Genomic DNA, 6225 nt, shown 5'->3' on the forward strand with positions numbered 1-6225 from the left:
TTCTGTGGCCATTTTTTTCACACTGATTGAATTTATATTTTGCATGGGAATCTTCGCTAAGTGCCATGAAATGCTGGTTCCGAGAGCAGTGTTCTCTTCTGGCTGTGTCCTGCCTTCGGAGAAAGCATGATGCTCACTGCTCTCCACACTTCTCCTTTATCATCTTCCTCAAAATATCCAAGTATACTGCTTCTCCTTTTCTGCTCAGGCACTTTGATTTCCTTTCTATTCCTTTGGAAGCCCTTGAATAAAATTGGTGTCAATGGAAAGGTCTTCATCTGTAAGGGAACCAGGAATCTTGCCTTAACAATAGCTCTTTTCTTTTCTAATTCTCTTTGAGTTCTAATGTTTCTTCCCTGATACTTCCCAGCTTCATTTTGAATTTCTCCTTCTGTTGTAGAGCATAGCCATTTTACTGGGAATCACATTGGACAGGAGGACTTTATTTATGAAGATATTAGCTGATATACATGTCTACTTTCCAGCTTCATATTTTTAATTTCCTGTATTTGGGGAAAGAAAGACAAGAGGTGGAAGAAATCCATAAAATTCAAAAGCAAACAGAAAAAAAAAAAAAGAAAAATCTCATGAGTAAGAAGTGGGGGGATAAAAAGAGAACTCTAGAAAAAAAATGTTCAAAAATAAGAATTTTAGAGAAAAAAAGGAGGGCCTCTTGAATATAAAAGAGAGAAAAAAATTAATTATATTACAATTAAAGCAAAATATAAYCAGTGAATGCCAATGAATAGAAAAAAATTATATTATCATACTAATTTACATTGTGCTGACCACTCTGTTAGGTACAGATGGCACTCTGTAGCAGCAGGATGAGAAATATAAACTAATACATAAAATATATAAAAATTCAGTCTGCCAAGTATAAATTACTGTGGAACAGGGAAGTTGGGGGATTTTTATGTGAAATGGATCAGACAGATTTTGCTGGTCATCACAAAATTAATATATTGATTTGCCTGATATGTTTTTCCTCCTCTCAAATTACTCAACTTTATGAATTTTCCACTAGGTTTTCCACTGCATCCATGGGTTGAATTGTGAGGGGAAACCTGCATTGTGTTAGAGATTTCATGTTTTGGCTTTAGAAGAAGATACACAATCTTGTGATATGCCTTCACAGAATCACAGCACAGAATCACAGAATGGTTGAGGTTGGAAGGAACCTCTAGAGATCATGTAGTCCTACCCTCCTGCTCAAGCAGAGTCACCTAGAGCATGTGGCACAGGGTCGCATCCAGGCGTGTTTGGATGATCTCCAGAGAAGGAGACTCCACAACCTCCCTGGGCAGCCCCTTCCAGGGCTCTGTCACGCATACAGTGAAGAAGTTCTTCCTTTTATGCAGATGGATCTTCAGTATTTCAACCCATTACCCCTTGTCCTGTTACTGGCCACCACCAATAAGAGGTTGGTCCCCATCCTCCCTATATTCTCCCTTCAGATACTTATACATATTGATCACATCTCCTTTCAGTCTTCTCTTCTCTAGGTGGTCCAACTTGCGTAGTCTTTCCTCATAAGATATGTGCTCCAGTCCGTTAGTCATCTTTGTCACTCTCCATTGGATCCTCCCTAGAAGCTCCACATCCCTCTTATAATGGGGAGCCCAGGACTGCTAACAATACACCCAGGTGCAGCTGAGTAGAGGGGTAGGATCACATCCCTCAACCTGCTGGCAACACTGTTCTTGATGCAGGCCAGGATTCTGTTGATCTATGATTCATGACTCACAGTTATGCAACTTTAACAGACTTGAGTAAGACAACATGTACCAGCTGAGGAGCAGATTATATCCGTCCATGCTCTTTGTTGTTTATTTTAGGCTACTTCTAGCATTCAGCCTAGGTCATACAGACCTTGTCTATGTATTGACATAAAATACATATTGCATATTGTGACTATCATTCTTGTTAGATGCATAGACAAAAGACTGAGAACAGCATAACAATACAAATATACATACATGGGTTTATCAGGGAAGCCTGAAACCCTCCACCTTCCAACCACTGCTGTCAGGGCTAGTAAGTTTTGTAAAAGTCACAGCACACTTCCAACTCCTTACCTTGATGAACCAGATTCAAAAGCTGTGGTAAGAAAAGGAAGCAGCTATGCTGCTATGTAGGAGCTAACTTGCATCTTCCCAGCCGGAATTCTGTTTCATTTCCGTTACATGTTCTCACACAAGAGCTATGCCACCTCTCATGCTTTTCAGTGAAGATACCTCGACTGTAAAAGAAAGGAAAGTAAAGCAGCTGATGAAGTGAATTGCTATGAGAAGTTTAGGGTGCTGTAAGTGAAGAGTAGTTAATCTTTAGAATTTAAAGAATTCAAAGATGTCAATCACTTTGGTGAAAAAAAAAGAACAATTAGAAAGATGTTGCAGCAAGTATGGACAGGAACTGGGAGAACAGCTGCCTAAGGAAAGCCATTTAAATACCTAGAAAACCTAAAAAGTATGGAAGAACAGAACAGCAAAGAAAGACATGCCAATTTTGTCAGCCTGACTACTGTTTTCAAAGTATTAGTACTTTTTTCCTCTTAATTATGCTGTCTTTTACTTTTCCTCATCTTCCTTGTGGAATGATTAGGTGCAAGGAGACATATTACAAATCTATGGTGGGGAAACGAAGAATAGCAATAACTCATGAAATAAAAATAAATGTAGAATAAAGTTGGTAATTTGAAAAGGAATATAGAAAGCAAACGTGAGTCATGAAAAAATAGATAGAAAAATGGTAATTTGAAAAGAAAAAGAATATAGAAAGCAAATAGGAAAAGAAAGAGTGAGAATGGGAAAAGGAAGAGGAGAAATGATTAAAAAAATGTGAAGGATTTGTTGTAGTCATGTATACGATTATGAGCTGGAGGAGAATATAGGTGTTGACATAACAGTCATTATACCTGTCAATGTCTGCAGAACATAATACCGTCATCCTAGAACCAGTTCAGTTTCAAATATTTAATATTTAATAATGGCCTCCATTGCATTCTGCTCTTCATGAAAATTCTTTGCCTCTTAGAATTGGATCTAGGGAATGAAAAGATTGCTGCTTGAACACTGGCTTCAAAGTCCTTTCACAATGCCTAGAAAGGATTTTGTAAATATTAGACAAAAAGGGAGAAAAGAACTCGTGATGTCCTCTTTAGAAATTTTTGCATAATAAAGAACTCAAGCATGCTGAAGTTTAACTCCAAATATAATCAAATACATCAAAATCAAATCATACATGAAAAAAATAAAAGGCTTCTTTCTTTCTTTGGAAACAAGAATATATTCTGGATATTTAATTATAATGGATGGACCTTAGAGAGAGATTAACATTATGTATGCCTCATTAAAATAAGGTCATAACACTTACTTAGAACCTAAATAATAACACTTAAAAAAAACAAAACAAAAAAAAAAAAAAAACTTGAAAAGACCACAAATCAACATAGACTTGCAAAATAATGATATTCTGTGCTACAGAATGTGCATGGACATACACTGTACGAAGAAATGTCTCTTCACAAAGCATTCTCATTCAAAATAAGGCAAAGGAGATTATTGAAAAGATCGCTCACAACAACAAGCGCAGGAGTGGACAGACAGAAAAACACAACACTTTTTTTTTTTTTTTGCTTGACACACTCTAATCCCAACACAGTGCATTCCTATTAACACTTATTATTGGCATTCTTTTGCATTAGTATCATGATAACTGAGGACTGAATATTGTAAGATTAGACTTAGGTAGAAATGTCTTGCTAGTGGGGCAAGACAGAGATGCGTACACTGATGCCTTAAAAATGGGAATTTAATATTCTTTTTTTTTCTTAAAAATTGAGTAAAATTTCATTCTCCCCACTAAAAGAAAAAGAGTAATTCGTTGTTATAACTGTGAAATGATTCTAATGTTATTAGACATGCCAGCAACATATTACCATGCACTACAATCTTATTTCATACTCTAAATCATACAGGCAGTAGAGGATGTGAGCTTTTACAGGTGGCTCTTTGCAGGTGGGCAAAAGCAGCAGTTCAGTCAGGACAATAGTCTGTTCTGGAAGGAACTTTTTTTGACATCCCACTTTATTTCTGCATAATGAAAATAATTTACAGAAATATTCTGGAATTACTTGTTCTACTAAATATTCTTTTTTATATACATTTTAAAACCTATTTGCTCAGCTTCTTTGAATATTTTCATTCACAATTCAGAAATATTTTTCGTATTTTAGTGATTTTTCTTTTTCTCCCTTTAGTAGAGAAAGGGTAAGCAGTAGAGGGAAGAGGTATTGCAGCTTAGATATTTGTCACAAATAATACAGACTGAAAATGTTAAGTCTGAAATAAATATCTCCTTTCCTACATTATAAGATAATAGAACATTGGTTCTATAAGTTGATTATTTATAAAAAAAAWACTTAAAAATATATTCAAATGTATTTATTATGTCCAATATAATTCCCCAAAACACAAAAATACTAGCTTTATACAGGGACCTACACAGTAGCCAGCATTCTTGCTCCAATATYCAGGAACAGAAAAACATAAGAGAAACTTTATTTCAGCTCATGGCTCCTCTCAGCAATCGAGCTGGCAGTGTTACTCACTCTCCTTGAAAAACTGCTGGAGAAAATCCCAGCTGCTGTATATATGAGGAGACTGAGATTTGTAATTACTGGTATAATTATGGAATGAAAGCAGAAGTTTTCTGGATAGTTTACTACATTGTGGCAGAGAAGGAACAGATAATTATTTTCTCCACCATTCTTCACAGTATCATCTATAATGATCACCACTGGCCTCCACGTAGTGCACCTGTAGCTGTATATAATAATCTTTTGTGTATTTTTGTCATTTTAGGGTYAAAAATAATGTGAGGATGGTGTGGCAAGCCACCAAAGTGTGGGGTTTTTTTTGTGCTTTCTCTTTACTTTTGGTAAAAATCTGAAGACATGCACTGCATGTGTCATGCTGTGGTAGGACAGCATGGGGGGTTATTTCATGGAGAAAAATGTAAGCTGGAGAAAGCTAAGAGCAGTGTTATCCCTACTGCTTTTGATAGTGGTCTATGGAGTGAAGTATGCACTGAATGAAGACTAGGTATTGTTTTGGAGAAAGGCAGTTGGATCTAGAGAGCAAGCTAACATATAAGCAGCAGGAATGAGCAGAGATGCAGTGCTTCACCTGCTACTTTTGCCTTTTTTGTCTATTATGATACAAAAAGATACCTGTATTTGTCTGCATCTCCATACTAGTCAAGCCAGTATTTGTACAAAAGCTTAGCAGCGTTAAAATACTACTTTTGGAGGTAGCATTTTTGCACTATCATTATTGCTTCTGGCTGCACAAAATACAATCTCTGATTTGAATAGTTCAGGTCTATTCAGATGCTAATTGACAAATTATCACAGATATAACGGCTGGCAAGACCTTAGCTGCTGAACAGAACAGATGATATCTGTGTCCTTCTTTCTGCCTTTTCCTTGGTGGGAGCCAGATGGATGCTGACAGGAAGAAAAAGACATCTTATATGTTCCTCATTTTCATTAGGATATCAGTCTAAATACTGTGTTGAAAAGATCCTCCAAGTCATCTAGTCAGGGTGGGACCAGGAAGGACTAGAATAGGTCTTTTAGTTCATTTTTCTGTCCTTTTAGTCTATTATTCTAGTGGAAGAGCACCTGTATTTCCCTTTCTTCTGGAGAAATTGCAAAAGCCTTTACAAATGCACTGCTGTCAATGTAAAAACTATTTTAGAGGTTCTGTTAATAGAGACAAACTTTTCAGTTTGGCTCCTGCTTTGTTTGTCTGCCTAATGTTAAACATGTACATTACTGGATGAAAATGTACTTGGTACTTAATTCAAAGAGACATCAGCTTACATTTGTAATGCTAATTGTCTTCCTTTCGCTGTCCTGTTCCACAGGTTAAAATGAGCCTTATATCTGCTTTTGAGTATAAGAAAAAAAAATAGAAAAAAGAAATCTACAACCCCTTTCCACACTATTCCAAGATCTAGACACCTTTACCAAAATAAATTCATAGGGAAAAAAAGGAAAATAAAAAAAAAAGATTTTTTAAGAAAAAAAATCAGTACCTTTCCTCTGCATGAAAGAAGTCAGTTCATAAAATCAAAAGTCTCCATTTCTCCAGCCTTTCCCTGAAATACTTTACCCATTAAAATTCTACATGTCTGTCTTTTTAAAATGTCACCATTCTG

The sequence above is a fragment of the Nothoprocta perdicaria genome, unplaced genomic scaffold (genome assembly GCF_003342845.1).
Source record: "Nothoprocta perdicaria isolate Ctin4 unplaced genomic scaffold, notPer1 scaffold_406, whole genome shotgun sequence".
Taxonomy (NCBI): domain Eukaryota; kingdom Metazoa; phylum Chordata; class Aves; order Tinamiformes; family Tinamidae; genus Nothoprocta; species Nothoprocta perdicaria.